Below are 19966 nucleotides of genomic sequence, written 5' to 3' on the forward strand. Positions count from 1 at the left end.
GCTCGTGAACTTCCAGACCTCCCATGAGATTATCCTTCCTCCGTTGGATTATATAGAGTATTACCATCGCGGTCCAAGTCATCTAGATTACTACGTCAGTTGGACAGACCTTGTTTTGCAGAAGATTGTAATCTGCCAAGTGCCCACACGACATGCGAATTACGCAGACTTCAAGCTAATTGCCTTGTTCGACCGCGGACTCGCCTATCTTTACGCCGGTGCCTTCTTTAGCTGGAGACAACTCGGCTCGCCGTGGATCATCGTCAAAGCTGATACACACTTCTGTGATGCTATTGAACACAATGGCATCATCTACGCAATCGACAAAGTAGATGGCACCACGTATTGCTGGGACGGCGCGTGTAAGTTGTTTCCATCTCATGTTAATGATGACGCCATGACACTGTTTGAACTTTTTATGATGATTGGCATATCCCTGTTTGAGCAGAATTTGAGTAGAACTATGGCAATGTATTAGAGACGCCATAAATCAGCTATATTTGGAATGAGTTAATTCATGCGATTGTGACCATGTCATTACAACCAATTTGTACCCTGAATAATCAAACGGTTAGGAATATATGGATATTATCCTTATTTTACAGTAATCTATATACTACTACTAAATATGAGTGTGTATCAATGGCCATGTTAGTTTCCTCATTTTCATGATGTAGAAACATGCACCACACTGTTGGTTTCATCTAACCATACATTAGGGAAGTAAATGTGCATACGGAGAACTCTATATTTGGAAGTAGTGAAATCCTGCAATGCTTACACTACAAAAAAATACACTTCCGTGATGATACGTGTTTGTCACAGTAGGTCGCGTTTTTTGTCATACATGTACATCCATGACGATTTTATGACAGAATCAAGATAGGCAAACCTGTGCTGCCGTAGAAGTGTTCCATGACATTACCAAAATTATCATCACGGAAGTGTCCACTTCCATGATGATAAATCGCGCGTCACAGAAGTGCTTTCGTCAAGGGTGACCGACACGTGGCATCCACCGTAATGGAACGCCGTTAAGCTATTGGGTCGGGTTTTGGATCCGATAACCCATTAACAGTCCCGACCAATGGGAAATTTCCACGTGTAAAATTCTTATTGGCCGGACGAAACACGTGTCAGCTCGTCAGTGGGTCAGATAGGCGCCTATGATATGTCGACACGTGCCACGGCCCACCACTGGCCCATTTAGCTTACAAAGCCGGCCCGTTTGACTTGGTCAAAAGTTAACGGGCTGGCCCATGAAAAGCCTGGTAACGGTCTCTTCGCAAATAGCCCATTTTACGGCCCGTTAGGCCCTAAAGGAAATCGGCCCAACAACATCATGTGGGCCGTCGAATATAACACCATCCTATTTCACTTTCGGCCCATGTATGGCCCACGATGTCTTTCGGCCCATATGAGGCCTTCATATCTTTTGGCCCTTTACAGGCCCACGGTGACTCTAGCCCATAATGAACAGTAATTTTCTTTATACCCGTTAACGGCCCGTGATTTACATGGGCCGTTTCCAGCCCGTGTTAGCTTTCGGCCAATTGACGTCCCATACGTTCTTGGGCTCCTTTTCGGCCCTCGATTACTTCCGGCCCGTTACTGGCCTGTTCCCCTAATGGGCCAAATTCGGCCCATGGCAAGAGTCGGCCCGTTACTGGCCTGTTCCCCTAATGGGCCAAATTCGGCCCATGGCAAGAGCCGGCCCGTTACTGGCCTGTTACCCTAATGGGTCAAATTCGGCCCATGGCAAGAGTCGGCCCGTTTCTGGCCTGTTAACCCGTTGCGCCGTTTCCAGCCCGTCCTATATTCTGTACCATTAATGACCCGTTATGCCTGTGATAGAATTAAGCCTTTGCTGTCCTACGGCCTGTTAACGGCCTGTTACCGTGCTGGGCCGATACCAATTACGCCCGATTATGGCCCATGTAGACCCATTTATCCGACGGCCCGAGGCCCACCGATTACAGGCCCATTTATTGATGGCCCGTAGGAGACCCATGGATCCTACGGCCCGTATATGGCCCATGGTTGTTGCGGCCACTAGCAAACCAGGGAAAAAGAAGACTAGGAAATAAATAAGGCCGAAACTAACGCTAGGCTATTAAGGCGATTGCACAGATTACATCCACTCGGCATCAAAGATCGCCACCAGTGCAAATATAGGGAACACCCTACACTATACAAAAATGGCTTGTTGTTTTCTTCAGCCGGTGGCTGCACGTTAAGAATAAATTTTGTATCGCACCAAAACAAATTACAACTATATAACAAAAGGAAGGTTGGCATAAAACTTAACAGTCTAGCAGATAAATGCACCACCAGAAGTTCAGAAGCTCAGTTCATTTGACCTGACTGTTACGTTTTCATGCTGTATTGTCCGATGGAGCACCATAACCCTCGCCTTCATTTCCCCTAGGCTCCTGAACAACATAGCAAATGTCTGATAGTCTGGTTTCAAAACCATGCATATCTTGACAACATTGAGCAATGTTTCTCCTTGTTTCCCAAAGGGTCTCTGTTAGGGAATGGACTTGTGTCTGGAGCGAAGATACAACATTGCTTTGAGCTTGCATATCTTGATCATGAGGCAGTTTGGACGATATTGCCTTAACAACCAACCCAGTATTACGCAGGAACGTGTTTTTGGCACTGTTAGTGGACAGGTACTGACCCACTCCAGCAAGAGCTGACATTGCGGTTATAGTTGCCTCGCCACCTTCAAAAGGTGGCGGTTCCACCATTTTTTCCATAGCTTGCTGAAAAGTTGAGGTTTTACATTAGTAGTACCAGAACAGAAGATATTAAGGAGGCAGCAAAACCAAACAAAATAGCTTTGGTCTATATACAGAACTTATTCTGGTGAACCCATGCAAAATATTAGTTGTATTTTATTGCAAAGTACATAATAAAACCAGGTTCCAAACATATGACCATGTACCATCGCTAATGTATTGTCATTTCTTCACATTGTATTGAGGTCTAAGGATAAAGAGACGAAGTTTATAATACGGTAAGCATAGTATGACATCATTCATATCACAAAACAACTGAGAACAGACAAACAGGCAATTGTAACGTTGTGTGGGCAAGTCCAGCACGGAACTAGATTACGGGTCAAGATCAAAGGAACATCACTCCTCTCTTTTAAACCTTGTAAGGTGCAATGATACGCTAAGACAATTGTGTATAAAATTGAAAAGAGTAATAGACATTGGCTGCAAACCATGCAGTTCAAGGCACAAGTCAGAGTAAGTAGTAGTTAAAAGGCATGAGGATTAAGGACTTACAACAGCGGCTTTGACTGGTGTAGTCATGCCCTTCTTCTTGCTGGTGTGACAGTCCTTGAAGATTTCCACAGCATTTGGTTCAGGTACTTTTTGGTCCTTGCGGGCTTTCCTCTGCATTTCGAACAAGTCAATATAGATCTGACAATATGGTACAGCGAAAAGAGTAAAACAGCAGCTAATTACAAGAGCCTCGCAGTGTGCAATATAGCTACGAGATCCTGTCGTCTGTTGGAATTTCACTTTCGTACGGTTGGCCTTGTTCTTTGAACAGTTCACCTACAAGAAGATAGATTTGTGTGGCACATGCGTAAATAGGACTTCAAAATGTGATCTGATCACATATATATAATGTACCTGATACTTCGGATCACACCAGTGTTTAACAAGGCCCCTCCAGTCTTCATCCGATATATTTTCCACTGGAGATGTTTGGGAAAGTTCACTGTTAGCCTTGCCTTCAAAGTGAGTTTTCCTCAAGTTATACCGATACTGTCGCAGAGCAGACTTGAAAACATGGGTGCAAGCTTGTCTGGTTGCATCATCTTGGCTATCCACCTTGAACCTCATCTGTTGAAAATTATGGGAGTCTCATTATCAGCAACCTAGAAAGTATGGGACAGAGCAAGACGATATTACTAGTTTCCATACATAACCATACTTACAGATAAATGGTCGAGGAAGGTGTTGAACTGGGTTTCGTCTTTGTCATTCCTGTACTGAATCCATGTTGGGAGGATACGTACATGACACCTAACGGCAACCGCTGCCTCTGATACTAACTTGGCTGACTCTGTAGCATCACGTGGCCTTTTTAAACCTGGCTCAAAACGGATCTCCATTCTTCCTCCTCTAGATTTAGTTAACCTATCGAGCATTATCCCTGATGTTTGTTTCCTCTTGCGCCTAGGTGCTAGTCCAACAACGAACATAGGAAGTGTTAGTGTACATCAAACTGTGAGACTACATATAAAGAAGCATGCAACTGTAACTTGACTCCATTAACTACCTTCTTGCTGTTGAAGATCACAAGGTTCATCTGATATTGCCAACTCGTCTTGTGTAAAGAGTGCTTGGAAAGTAGTGTCAGGTGGCAAGGGAGCTTGGGAACGTGCTGCTAGCTCAGTTGACGCACGAGTAAGTCGTGCAGCTGGTAGTACTATGGTAGGTGTTGCAAGAACTAGGGCTGTCTCTGCTTGTTTGGTGGCAGCTATTTGTTTCTGTTTGGCTCTTTTTGCAACTCGTGTAGCATGGGATGCCGTGTTTGTAGAATTTTCCGTTGGACTTTGACCTTCTATTGCACCATCAGTACCAGCAGAATCTGCAGGATTCATCCGCTTCTCATTCCCTGCCATTATGTGTTTCTTCCTCTTTCTCTCTGCCATGTTAAGTCAAGCCGACAAGAAAAATGAATAAAAATTTAGTTCTTCAGAACAAATTGATGCGTGATGCAGACGAACTGAACTTTGATGTTAGACAACCACATGATAGGAGGATGTAATATGTATGAAAAACAGGACGGAAGAGATAACCAGAACTATGATGTGTAAACTAAGAAGAAGACATTTCACCAAATTAGAAGCAATGCAATGGAAGGTAGACACCATATGAAAGATGCTACAAATATCGCTCTGCCAAGTTAACAGTGTCTCATCATAAATGGCGTTTAAACAAATGTGAAGCAGTACAAGAAATAAATCATATGCAAGATGCAAACAACATCACACTACCATGTTAGAGGTCTCTCGTCATCAGTGCCATTGCATATTCACAGCATTGCATATTCAGAGCTTATGATGTGTAAACTAAGAAGAAGGCATTTCAACAAATTAGAAGCAATGAAAGCTAGACACCATATGAAAGATGCAACGAATATCACTCTACCAAGTTAAAACTGTCTCGTCATAAGTGCCATTTCAACAAATTAGTAGTACAAGCTAGAAAAGAATGTGAGATGTAACCTATATCACACTCCAAAGTCAAACGAGTGATTGTTGCAGGTTACACAACAGTAGTAATTTGATGTAAGAACATGGTGTGATAGACAGATATTGTATGTTCTAGAAACAGGAACACGTGTCTTATTCAAGTATAATGTGTAAAGTAAGCAGATGGAATTCAACAAACTTAGAAGGAATACAAGCTAGACATCACACATAACATGCAACCACATATAACAGTGCCAAGTTAGAGGGAGCACCGGTGATGCTGCACTAGGGGAGACGTGCTCATCATAAACACAGCTTTGTTGAGTGTCTATGCATGTGTTGTCTTGGAAATCATCTTGGGGGTGTGGATGAGTAGAAACTGTAGAGGCCCTCCGTTCGGAAGGAGCACCTTTATCCGCTGCCTTGCTAACTTCCTTCCGCTTTATTGATTTTGAATTGTCAAGTAAACCCAACAAGAAAAAGCAATAAAATTCTCTCTTCAGAACTCACTCATGCATGATACTGACAATCACTACTTTGATGTAAGGCAAACACATGATACCAAGATGGAATATGTATGAAAAACAGGACGGCATGGCATGTTCACACCTATTTGTGTTAACTAAGCACAAACCATTCCAGCAAATAAGAAGCAATGCAAGCTAGACACCACATGAAAGATGCAACCAATATGGCTCTGCCAAGTTAAAAGCCTCCCATCATAAATGGAATTTCAACAAATTAGAAGCAGCGCATGCTATAAATCATATGAAAGATGCAACTAATATTGCACTGCATATACTAAAGGTGTCTCGTCATGTTGATTGATGCGGGATACAAAAAAAATAGTTTTATGTAAGGACATGCTTAATAGACAGATGTACTATGTACTAAATACAGGAAGGCATGTCACATTAACAGGTATAATGTATAAGCTAAGCAGACTAGCACATGCAGTTTAACCAGATTGGAAGAATTACAATCTAGACACCATATGCAACATGCAACCACATATCACGCTGCCAAGTTAGAGCAAGCACCTGCGATGCTAGTGTAGGGGAAATGCTGTAATCAACTACAGAGCTACGTTCACTATCTTCATCTAGCATTTCTGTTTCTTGAGAATCATGTCGGGAGGCTGACGCTGCATTCTTTAAATGCGGAGTAGTCCCCTTGCCTGCCTGCCTCGTCATAAGTGATTGATGAGGGATACACAAGAACATTAGTTTGATGTAAGAACATGGTTAATACACAGATGTACTAGTATGTACCAAAAATAGAAAGGCATGTCATACTCAAAGGTATAATCTGTAAGCTAAGCAGATGCAATTTAACCAAATTGGAAGCAATACAAGCTAGACATCCGACTGGAGTGGTGAGGAAGATTATCTAGGACCTGAGAGCCTGGTGGGAGGCGAGCTGCTTCGCCACCATCGCAGCTTTTTAGTTGGCTTCCAGGTGATGCCTATCTTTGCTGGGCTTGTCACTGGCTCGGCCAGTGCCCTGACTAGCTATTTGTCTTCTGGTGCTCACGGGATGGTGGTTCATGTAAAAAAATATCTTTCCTTATCTTACCGACTTCGGCCTTTCGAATACAAGCTAGACACCATATGGAACATGCAACCACATATGACACCGCGAAGTTAAAGCAAGCACCTAGGATGGTGGTTCATTGCGAGCGAGGTCATCAACTCCAGAGCTACGTTTACCGTCTCCATCTGCTGACACTACACCCTTTATAGCGCTGTAACGTGTCTTGCCTACCCGCACACCAAGCTGGAGCGACTTATCTCTTTTCTTTTTGGCTTCTCTCATGGCAGCAGAGTCTGAAATACCCTTGCATAAAAACACAATAGTGAGAGTAAGGGTGAAGTGTGTGCAGAACTAGTGCACTGTAAAAGTAGCAGATAGCAGGTGGCTGAAAAATAAATGGCAGGAGACATATGATAGCTCTACAACATTGCATGGCAAACAAAATTATATTCTACTCCATATGATTTTGTAATATATGAGCACAGGAAATGCAGGTACTCCTCCAGCACACCACCACATGTGGTCATATCTAAGATAACAATCGACTGAAGATAAATAGGTCAGTCGATTTTTTTAATGAACCGTCCGATCTATAAGGAACGGGCAGATGGCCTTCGTCTACCTCCCGCCAGTCACTGTTGACGATCTTTCTCGAACCGCCAGCGACCACCGGCCCAGACACCTGCCTCCGCCGCCCCGCCCTCCCATCGACCTCACACCACCGCCGTGCTTGGCAGCGCCCCCAGGCCATCCCTTTAATCCCGGCCGACCTCCAGATCGGGCGCCAGTAGCTCTAGGCCACACACGCCCCTCAGATAAACATCAAGGCGCTGCTTCCCCGGCGTAATAGGCATACTAGCGCCTGTTACGCTGGGGAATGCTTCCGTTAATTGGGAATCAACTGGCCAGAAATTGAAATTCAGGGGGGCGGCGGACCTCTAGCTAAGGTGAAATAGTATATGAGGAGAAACCTTGTGCATCACGAGTTACTAGGAACATCTAGTATCAAGAAGAAGCGGTCAACTAGTGTCTTCTGTGGGATGAATACCGTGCAAGCAGAGACGTAAGATTTGCACGAATAAGGGAAGAGGAGTACCTTTTTCGGTTGCCGGTGTGGTCACCTCCACATGTCGCGCCGATCTTCTTCTTTTTACCGGGGAAACCGATGTTCTGGAGGGTGCAGGCTTGGACGAACCCATGGCCAAATTGTTGACTGTGTTGCCATGGCCGTATGTCGGCGGAGGGGAAGCAGATCCGAGGCGGCGAAGGACGGCGTAGCAGGAACAGCTCCGGTGCGGTGGAGGGTGGCGAAGTTGGAGCGGCAGCGGTGAGGCGCAAGACGGCGTGGTTGAACTGGCTCGGGTACGGACGGCTCGGCCTCGGCTTCAACTACTAGCCGTGGAGGGCGTTGCGGTTGAGGTTGCGGTGGACGACGACGTCGGGGTATCGGCTGCGGCGTGATGGAGGAGGGCGGCGGTTGATGGGTGGGATGGGGTGGCGGACGGAGGACGCCGGGATTTCGCGGCTGGTGGAGAGGTAGTTTTGGCGCCCACGGAGTACGAATGGGGAATCAGACGGGTGGGGGGAACCATGTTTCGGTCTGGGACGCGCTTGTTTTTCGCTTTTCTGAACAGAAGATGGGACGCGCTTGTTTGAAATTTGGGGAAAGTACAAACTTTGCCCCCCTCTTAAATTTCGGACCTACTGCGGGTCAGGGGTAGGTTGGTAATCCCAGGTGTCCCAAATAGTGGGCGGGAGCGATTTCGGCCACGCGCATGTGTGCTTAGGCGGCCATTGTGTATGAATGTTTTTCGGATGCGGTTGCGTGGCGTCTAGATGAAGCTACAAACCTACCCCGGTTTAGACCTTTGGACGTCGGGCCGGTAGGTTTCACGGGTCGGAGTTATTAGAAAAGTAATTTCCTTGTACTACCAAACATTGGTCTCACGCGGTTTCGGGCGAGTAGAGGCTCTTTTGGCGCTTCGTTCAAAATTTTGAAACACAAGCATTCACGTTTAGAGTACTCTTGAACTATGAGGATTGACCTAAATAGACAACGTTATATTTGACCTTTTATGTTTGAAAACTTCATTAAATTATCCGCTTCTTTTTGAAATTTTGACACTTGAAAATCCTATAACTACGATTATTTTGGAATGGAGGAGCTAAATTTGAATCTATTTTGTACACGACTACATATGCTATTATGTACAAAATCAGAGCAAAGATTGGTGCCCCATAATTTAGGTATGGTTTACAAATGCCATGATATCAAATTCAAATAATTGAATGGACTTCTTCTTGAATTCGTTTTTTTAAACCACCTTAAGTTGAATTCAAATGTATGCTAGTTCATAGGTAGCTATTTATAATGTCCATTGTGTAACTTTCGTATGTATAATGTGCTTTAAACACACAACATGAACTATACTCACGTTTATGTTCGATTGCTAAAGCAATGCATTGTCTGGAGTTCAAAATACAAACTATGTGGATCAATTGTGTCGAATAATAACATAGACATGCTCAAATTCGATAGAATCTAGATGTCTGATGGATCAATGACCGCTTCTTACGCGAATTGCAAATATCATGATCCCATCCTAATATTTGGATACAATTTATATCTTTAATCAATGTGTAGAGCAGTCTTTTACGTGTAGTTTCACTCTCCATCGGTGGTCTCTCACACATGCTCACACACTCTCTCCCGAGGTGTCTTTCTCGCACACATGCTCTAGATATAACCCTCCCTCCCTCTCGTAACCATTTACAACTGTTTTCACTAACCTTTATCACAAGCACTCTTCCTCTCGCAAACATACACACGCACAATCCTCATCGACCCTTTCTATATACATGGACCTGCCTACGTGTCTCATGTACGCACATTATCTTTACGCCTGTCTCTCACGCATTGTCTCACACCTCTCTTCCTAATCGACGAGTATGATTCTAGCAGAGCATTCTGTAGGATGTCCCTTAAAGTTAGGTTGGATGAATAGTAATATCAGAGATAAAGGGGTTACCTTAGTCCGAGAACCTAGGGTTACAAATCCTAGCCGGCTTTGTCAGTGGACATAGAGTCCTTCACAATTCTGCTATCTTTGTCTTGTACGACTAGTCATCCATGGGTCTTCCTAAATGCGTACGGGCCGACCAATGTGGCGCAGGTCGGAACTGAACGAAGGGCCTCACCTCGACCCACCGGACCTCACGCGGTGACACACCCTCTGCCCCCACGTCTCATTATCTTCTCACACCCACACATACCAACAGAAACACCACACACACACAGAAAATTTCTCCTGGTGCCTCTATTCCCTCCCCCCTTGCATATACACACTCAAGGGAATGGAATCTCTTGTCGTGACATCATATTCGTCTCTCTCTCTCTCTAGACCACTCTCATTTCTCGTGCTATCTCTCCCACGCCCCCCGTCGGCCCCTCTATCCATGCCTCTCTCGAATACGTAATACACACACATACCTCTCTAGGCCCCGCCAAATGCATCAACTACACATTCACACATGTCACATCACGTACCCCATTGATCTAAAAAGCCCTCTCTTCACATTTATTTCGCATACAACATTCCTTTTGAATAAAGTGTGGCCAAAAAATTATTTTAGAGTTTCTACATATATACAACATTACAAAGTTATATGGAGGAGTACGAACGCTAATTTGCATTGCATGGTGCCCACAATGATATTTATTCCGCACTGTGAATTTGTATATTTTTATACTATATACAAAGTTAGTCATAATAAAGAGAAACGAAGAGCATCTCTCTCTCCATCGCATACCCCCCCCCCTGTACGCCCCTTTCACGTATCCACACAAAACTATCTCCAGGTCCTCTAAAAGTAAGCCCCCAGAAAATTCACGCATGTTTCATCTTTCTCTCGCGATATATGCAATGACGATCATTGTATTTGAAGCGAAAGCACGATACATACATTGGACTTCAGAATCCACTCATTACGGTCACCATTTACGTTTAGTGGTTATTATACAGTCACGGGCTCACCGTACAACTCTGTATTTGCTCATGACATGACTAGTTGACCAGTTAAACGCTCCACGTGGCACCTCTAGTGTTGCATCACATTATCTCACTACCATCGTGCCCACCTGTCGACTTGTATCTACTCTACATCTACACTCTTATAAAATACATAAAATACACTCTTATAAAAAAACAGAGTTGGTGATGATGGTGTGCCTGCCATCCTGCAATATAGGCCGTTCGATTTATATCTCACAGATAGGAAAGAAACTATGGCAATTTTGCAAAAAGGTACCCACACACCTCTCCACATTTGCAAATAAGGCCTTCCCTCGTTCATCCTTTTCTCACACAAGATAAACAAGTCATACAAATGCATCTTGATGTTACGCGCAACGCACGGGCATCTTGCTAGTAAGAATGAAAACAAACGACAAAAAAATATTTGGACGGTGGTACGAAGTCATGACCGCGGGCACAGCGGACAAGGTGGCCTTGTATTGGTATGCTGAGCCATCTGTTTTAACACACAGGAGCTGGTGTGGTGATTATACACACACGCATGCATGCACACGAACTGCATCCACGCAACACTCACACAAACACGTGCACCCACGCACGCACGCAACACTCACACGTACACACGCAGCCACGCACGCACGCAACACTCACACGCACACATGCACGCATGCATGCACACACCAGTACACCACACGACCAACACACACTCTCACCCTCAAGTGCTCAACCTACACGTGCATGCGCACACATCAGGCCCTGACAGACACATACACAACCAGGTGATTCCCGCGCACGGGTTGGAGCCTTGTCGCGCCTGTGTAAATTTGTGTTTACCTGACCTTTTGCCTATGCGAACTGACAGGTGGGACTCACGAGGAACGTGGTCAATTTAACTAGTCAACATGGCGCCACGCAGACTATTTGGCCGGTCAACAGAGTGCAATCCGATGCTGAACTATGAGCAAGTGACCGTATAATCACCGCAAAACGTATATAGTGACCGTAATCAGCTAATTCTGAAGTTCGGTGACCGTATTACGCTTTTATCTCTGTAGGCCCTCCAAAACTACATCTCTACACGTTCTCGCATGTTACATCTAACAACTATGCAATACAGAACTACTACTACACTCTAACACAATAAATCATATGTGTTTTTAGTTTTACTAGATATCATATTGTTACTTATAATTATTCAGTTTGCATACATTAAAATTGCCTTTGAAATGTATGGCCAGGATCATCTACCGCGCGGGAAAAATCCCGCCCTTTCCTGTTTAATCGGGTTTGTATTGATGGATCGTGCGAAACAGCAAAACTATAGTACTATACAGTACTACAAGTGACAGTTCACTGGGCCGTCGTGTCGTCTACTCCTCCGTCGTAAGAGTGGAGCGCTTGCTTTCATAAATCTTCTAGTCCCTTTCGCCGACATGTGGGACACCAAGCTACCGGGTCCACGTGCCATACCGGAATACAGTGCAGAGCAGCCGGGGTGAAGCACCCTAGTCATGGCGCCGGCGTAGTAATGAGCAATGAGGCGTCAAATCACAAGCTGGACCTTTCTCGCAGTTAAGTTGGAGGGATGAAGCAACCATCATTTCACTCGTTGCTGAATCCGCTTCTCCCTCATCTTCTTCAACTTAACCACGTGTTGCTTCTGCCGTTGTTCTGCCTCATGTGGGACGCGGATCGACTTGGTAAAGCACTGACACGTGGGACCGCATGTTAGCAAACCGCCAGGACAACGTCCTCCGAAAATAAGAAGCCTAATCCTAGACTTACAAATGGCTACGTAGCTGCTACGTATACTTTCCATCTAACCTATATATGCCCCCCTGATTTTCAGGTGGGGTGGGCCTAATCCTCTCCTTTATGAAAGTGTGTTATATCGACTAGAGGGGGGGTGAATAGGCAATTTTTAGAAATTCTTCACCGAGGAATTTGTGGTGAGGAAATTCCTTAGCGAAGAACTACTTGCAGCGGAATAAGTACTCAAATGTATGCATAGCAGAACACAAGCACAGTCATCATGATGAAATGAAGACAATCACAGAGTACAAAAAGCGTAAACACAGGATAACTCATTGAGGAAATTGAGAAAGTCTTCAGTCAAAGTCTTCAAACACAGATATGAACAAGTGCACAACACAGTAATGAGGAAATGAAAGAGTTGAGGAAATAGAACCAGTTGTCTTGGTGAAGACAATGATTTGGTAGACCAGTTCCAACTGCTGTCTCAGTCGTACGTCTGGTTGGAGCGGCTAGGTATTTAAACCTGAGGACACCCAGTCCCGGACACACAGTCCTCACCGTATTCTCCTTGAGCTAACGTCACACAGACCTCGCCCAATCACTCGTGGTAAGTCTTCAGGTGACTTCCAAACCTTCACAAACTCGGTCACTCGGCGATCCACAATTTCCTCTTGGATGCTCTAGACCATGACGCCTAACCGTCTGGAAGAAGCACAGTCTTCAAAGGTAACAAGCGTCGGATCCACGCAGGATCAATCTCTTCAGTGATGCTCAATCACTTTGGGTTTGTAGGTGTTTGGGTTTGGGGTTTTCCTCACTTGATGATTTTCACTCAAATTCCTCGGAGGATGGGATGCTCTCAAATGACAAGTGTCAGTTTCTCTCAGAGCAGCCAACCAGCTAGTGGTTGTAGGGGGTGGCTATTTATAGCCTAGGGAGCAGCCCGACATTATAAGACATAAATGCCCTTCAATGATATGACCGTTAGGTGGATAAGATATTTTGGGACAGCTGGCGCGCAGCACAGCAACGGTCGGAAATTTGAGTATCAAATTCCTTAGGGCTATCATGTTCCTCACTGTGTAGGCAATCCGCACTGGCGAATTCCTAACTCCTCAGTCAGAACAAATTCCTCAGAGACCAGAAGAACTTCGTCTCTGTCACTGAAGAATATGACTGAACTGTATGAGATTTCCAATGGATTCACTCGAAGGGATTGGTAGGTGTAGGATTTTGAGTTGAGCATCACATGGAAATTTTTCCTTAGTATTTCCTCGACCCCCTTTAACAGTACGGTGTTTCCTATGACTCAAGAAAGGGAAAATGACACTACGAAAACAAAAGTCTTCACGCTTCATATTCCTCAAATGAATACCAAGTCTTCAGGGTCACACCAATTTCTTCACTTTCAAAGTCTTCAGAAAGTCTTCAGTCGAAGAACTTCATTTTTAGGGGTCGACTTTCTCTGTAAATATCAAACTCCTCATAGACTTATAGATCTGTGTACACTCACAAACACATTAGTCCCGTAACCTATAAGTCTTCAATACACCAAAATCACTAAGGGGCACTAGATGCACTTACACTTTAATCCAATCAAATAGTCCCACATCACATCAGTTTGTAACTTTACGTAAACCATTACGTGGATGTAGCATTGCCAAATAAGAAACCTCCCCCGCCATCCGCGCGGCAAAATCACCTCCTTTTTACTAATCTTGATTCTATAATTTTTTAGATCAATATAATTGAGATTTGTATAGATAGCACACAGGAGCAAAACCAAGTGGTACGGTTAAGGGCATCCACAATGTGTAGCCAAATGTGAAAATAGCTTTTGGCATCGTCGGAACCATTGTGGACGGTGTTGCCAAAGCCAAAAAGATGGAACCGAAGCTCCCTGATTGATTGATTGAAGGAATAGAAAAATGCAACGTGTCTCCTCTTTCTCCCATGCTTGGACGCATGTAGTACAGTATAGAGCACAGAGTCTACTCCCCTGTCCCTTCTATCACAAATCACAAAGCAGTGAGGCGTCAAATCACAAAAGCACGGACGAAGCAACCATCATTTCACTCTTCGCTGACTCCGCTTCTCCATCGTCTTCTTCGAGAAAACATCTCACCGCACTAGTACTCCTAGTAGTACTAGTAAAGGACTTCCTGGATGCAAATAAGGCGGTTGTCTCGGCTTGCAGGCGGCACTTGCGAACGACTTACCGTGGTCTCCCTCAATGGTGTTCTCCGTCGAACGCACTTCGCCAAACCACCAAAAAAAGAAATCGTCGACGTCACCGCAATGGGGAAGGAAGTCCAATATAGTTACTACCTCCATTTTTTTTGTACACAAGGCCAGTATATCGAAATTACAATTTGCCAAGGGCCACTAACACTAATCGAGGCAAAATTGATGGGGTTAGCAACCAAGGACATTAATATCCCCTGCATGCATGCGGAAGTGAGAAGGTTGGTTTGCATGGCGCTGCATTAATCAAGAGATGAGGAGTGAGATGGTTAGCTCTTTGGTCTTTGGAGAAAAAAATACGCATTAATTGACACGTGAAACGAGGATTATTATCGATTAAATCCCGCGAAGGAAAACCCCGCCTTTCTCTTTTAACACTAGTACTCCTAGTACGTACGTACTTATCCTGTTTGGGTCTAGGCCTTGCATTGCCAAACTTCGCCACACATTTTTGCCAAGCTTGCCTAAATGTAACGCCCCGAGACCGATGCTCCAGATGCCTTCCTTGTTTTTCGTATTCGTCGTGTGATTTATTTATTTGTTGCATTCATCATTGCATCATCCGTATTGCATCCGCATGTTTTCTTATAACTTGTAGTTGCTCGTAGTTGCCGCGTTCCCTTTTGCCTTCGTTGACGTTCCGAGACCAACCAGATTTTTTCCCTCTTGCCTGACTTCCGAACCTCTCTGCACATCCCGCAAACCCCTCGCTTGCTCTTCCGAAACTTACCCGAACCCGACCCGCTCAGTCATCACCGTTGGATTCGGATCATCACCAATCATCCCTATAATATCTTCGGTTTATTATTTGATCTCTCTTAATCTTTTTTTTCTCAACCGCCCATTCCTGATCCGATGATCTAAATACCCCCTCATACCTATTACCTACTATAAATATCAGCCTAACCCTAATTTTTAGGAGAGCTGTGCCATCAATCCCTCCCCGCCGCCACTCCTCGTCCTCCTCGGGATCCTTCCCGATCCACCCATTCCACCAACCAGAGACTTCCCTGCTCGATCCCAAGGGGATCACGAGCAGCTCATCCCCGCCGTCGGCCAACCGCAAGCCGCAGCCGCGCCTCCCGCTCCCTCCTCGATCTAGATCGAGAGGGGTTCGATCCCCTGCCTCTGCCCGAGCTCCTCCCGCAGCTCCCCATCACCCTCGACCCCGCCTCGTCGGCCGGTCGACACCGGCGACCGAAACATCGCCGGAGATGAGTGCCCCGACAGCCCTGCTCTTTTCCCCCTCCTGCTTCTCTACCTCTCTTTCTCACGATCTCCCCCTCCCTCTCTCTGTTTTCGCTCACAGGAGACCACCATGGCCGCTGCATCAAGCTCCGTCGTCGTCGTTTCGTGCCGGGGATGGATGGATCCATGCTCCGCGCACCCGGATCTTCCACCGCCGCATCAGGCGCTCAAGCCCCGTCGTGCCGGACCTCTGCTTCGTCCGAGAAGAGACGAGACTTCACCGCTCGCTCCTTCCTAGGTCGCTGGGAGACCATGGCCTCCACCCACGCTCCTCTGCACCCAGGCGAACCGCGCTCCTACCTCACCAGCCGCGCCAAGTCCCTCTGCGATGTCGCCAGCCTCCGGATCCGTCGAGTACCGGCCTCTCTGGCCTCTGCGTCGCGGGATCCTTCGCGTCCCTTGAGTTCTTCCAGTGCCGCCTGCATCGAGCGGGACAACCTCGCGTTGACCTCGCGCTCGATCTGGCAGCAAAGCTGCTCGCCCCTTTGACTGCATCGCCCCGAACCGGTCTCCCCTCCTCGCCGTTGACAGCGTCAAGGCCCAGCGCGCCTCAGCCGCATGCATCGACCGGGCCAAGGCCCACTGGGTGAGGCCACACCCCGGTGCCCCTTCCAGCCTCCCTCTCCACCAGCTGGGCCTCAGCCCATGGTGAGCCACCGTTGCGCCCCCTTCCACTGTTGGCCCAAGTGCAGATTCGGCCCGATGTATATTTTTTTCTGCTATGAACGAATTTCGCTATTTCCAGAAAAAAAAAACTGCATATTTATAGATTACCCCTTGCTGTTCATGCATTTAATAACTGAATAACCATGCATCATATGTAAATAATTTATATATGAAAAGTGCTTAGAATTTCATCTAGTTTCGTAATATGCCACTCTCATCCATGTTTAAAATGCTGTTTGTTTAAATTTGCTCGAATGCCATGCTAAAATGATTTATTTCATATCTAATTAACCGTAACTCGGAATTTAATAAACTTTATATGTAAATGGGGTAGGAAAATGCATAGATTAACTTGGTGCGCTTTATTTTGCTGTTTAACAACATTAAAATTGCGTTTATGGCAGAACAGTACCAAATCTAAAATATGCACATGGGTTTTTTCCGGAATTGTTGTTTGTTGTTCCGGCCTCATTTAAACTTGCCTAAATAGGTAGTTTTCATATGCTTCACCCCTTGCCATGTTTAATAACATTTAATAATGTTGGGTACATAAACGAGAGAGAACTAAATAATTGATGTGGTGTTTCGCCAATATGCAACTCGTTGCATATTGAGATCCACTTAATTTGTAGTATTGTTTGTGCACTTTGCCATGCCATGCCTCATTAAACCGGACATGCATTATACTTGATTGTGCATCATGCCATGTTTATGTGATGGTTGTTTACTATGTTGTTTGCTTCTTTCCGGTTTGCTTCTCTCGTTAGCTTCGGTTTCGTTCCGGAGTTGTGAGGATTTGTTTGACTCCGTCTGTTGGTCTTCTTCATGGACTCGTTCTTCTTCCTTGCGGGATTTCAGGCAAGATGACCATACCCTCGAAATCACTTCTATCTTTGCTTGCTAGTTGTTCGCTCTATTGCTTTGCTGCGCTACCTACCACTTGCTATATCATGCCTCCCATATTGCCATGTCAAGCCTCTAACCCACCTTTCCTAGCAAACCGTTGTTTGGCTATGTTACCGCTTTGCTCAGCCCCTCTTATAGCGTTGCTAGTTGCAGGTGAAGATGAAGTTTGTTCCATGTTGGAACATGGATATGTTGGGATATCACAATATCTCTTATTTAATTAATGCATCTATATACTTGGTAAAGGGTGGAAGGCTCGGCCTTATGCCTGGTGTTTTGTTCCACTCTTGCCGCCATAGTTTCCGTCATACCGGTGTTATGTTCCTTGATTTTGCGTTCCTTACGCGGTTGGGTGATTTATGGGACCCCATTGACAGTTCGCCTTGAATAAAACTCCTCCAGCAAGGCCCAACCTTGGTTTTAACATTTGCCACCTAAGCCTTTTTCCCTTGGGTTCTGCAGACTCAAGGGTCATCTTTATTTTAACCCCCCCCCCTGGGCCAGTGCTCCTTTGAGTGTTGGTCCAAACTAGAGCACCGTGCGGGACCGTCCCTTGGCAACTTGGGTTACGTTGGTACCTGTACGCTTAGCTTATCCGGTGTGCCCTGAGAACGAGATATGTGCAGCTCCTATCGGGATTTGTCGGCACAGCGGGTGGTCTTGCTAGTCTTGTTTTACCATTGTCGAAATGTCTTGTAAACCGGGAATCCGAGACTGATCGGGTCTTCCCGGGAGAAGGAATATCCTTCGTTGACCGTGAGAGCTTATAATGGGCTAAGTTGGGACACCCCTGCAGGGTATTATCTTTCGAAAGTCGTGCCCGCGGTTATGTGGCAGATGGGAATTTGTTAATATCCGGTTGTAGAGAACTTGACACTTGACTTAATTAAAACGCATCAACCGCGTGTGTAACCGTGATGGTCTCTTTTCGGCGGAGTCCGGGAAGAGAACACGGCTTTTGGGTTATGTTTGACGTAAGTAGGAGTTCAGGATCACTTCTTGATCATTACTAGTTGACGACCGTTCCGTTGCTCCTCTTCTCGCTCTTATTTGCGTATGTTACCCACCATATATGCTTAGTGCTTGCTGCAGCTCCACCTCATTACCCCTTTCCTACCCATAAGCTTAAATAGTCTTGATCTCGCGGGTGTGAGATTGCTGAGTCCTCGTGACTCACCAGATACTTCCAACAGTTGCAGGTGTCGATGATACCAGTGCAGGCGATGCTACCGAACTCAAGTGGGAGTTCGACGAGAACTTGGTCGTTACTATGTTTCGTTTCCTGATGATCAGTAGTGGAGCCCAGTTGGGTCGATCGGGGATCTAGCATTTGGGGTTGTCTTCTTTTCTTTTGGTTCCGTAGTCGGACCTATGTGTGTACTCTGATTGATGTATGATTTATTTATGTATTGTGTGAAGTGGCGATTGTAAGCCAACTCTTTATCCCATTCTTGTTCATTACATGGGATTGTGTGAAGATGACCCTTCTTGCGACAATACCTACAATGCGGTTATGCCTCTAAGTCGTGCCTCGACACGTGGGAGATATAGCCGCATCGTGGGCGTTACACTAAAGTTTTCAAAATGAGAAGGAGGTACACTTGCGCACGGCTGTCGCGGTCGCACCGCACCCTCACACGGTCGCTCCTGCACGCCGCGGTCGCACCGCACCCTCACACAGTCGCTCCTGCACGCCGCAAACCCAACCAAGGGAACGCACCCTCACTGACACATGCTGTCGCATGTGAACAAACCAAACTCAGCCATCCTATCGCTGACACATAATTTTCGTTCATAGAGTATGTTTATCCAACTGCATGTTGGGGAGTATCCGTACGGCCCGTGCGGTGGTCTGTTGGGGAAGAAGAAGAGGTGAGGAAGAAGGAAAGAAGGGTTAGGAGATGTAGGATATTCATCCAACCGCCTGAAATGGTAGACTGACCCAAGTCAGGCGACTTGCATAACAAATATATGTTTTTACACAGCAAAAGATCCATAAAAACAACAACATAAAGAAAAACTATCACTGCTCGCGGAAAGAGACGGCCTCGTCGTCTTTGGCTGCCGGCGCGAACCAGCCGTCGCTGCCGACGTGTGTCTCCGCACCGTGGTTGTGCTCGACCTCCAGCTACTCGTTCAAGCAGAGCGTGCGGGCGCTCTGCACGGACGAGAGCACAGCCCGGTTCAAGTCGAGGACGTCCGGTTCCGCCCGCAGGAGGGCCTCGATGGCAGCGGCATCCGCGCGCTCCGCGTCGAGTCGAGCCTCTGCCGCCCGGTTCAAGTCCAGGACGTCCGGTTCCGCCTGCAGGAGGGCGTCGATGAGAGCGCCATCCGCGCGCTCTGCGTCGAGTCGAGC

The sequence above is a fragment of the Aegilops tauschii genome, chromosome 2, assembly GCF_002575655.3.
Source record: "Aegilops tauschii subsp. strangulata cultivar AL8/78 chromosome 2, Aet v6.0, whole genome shotgun sequence".
Classification (NCBI taxonomy): domain Eukaryota; kingdom Viridiplantae; phylum Streptophyta; class Magnoliopsida; order Poales; family Poaceae; genus Aegilops; species Aegilops tauschii.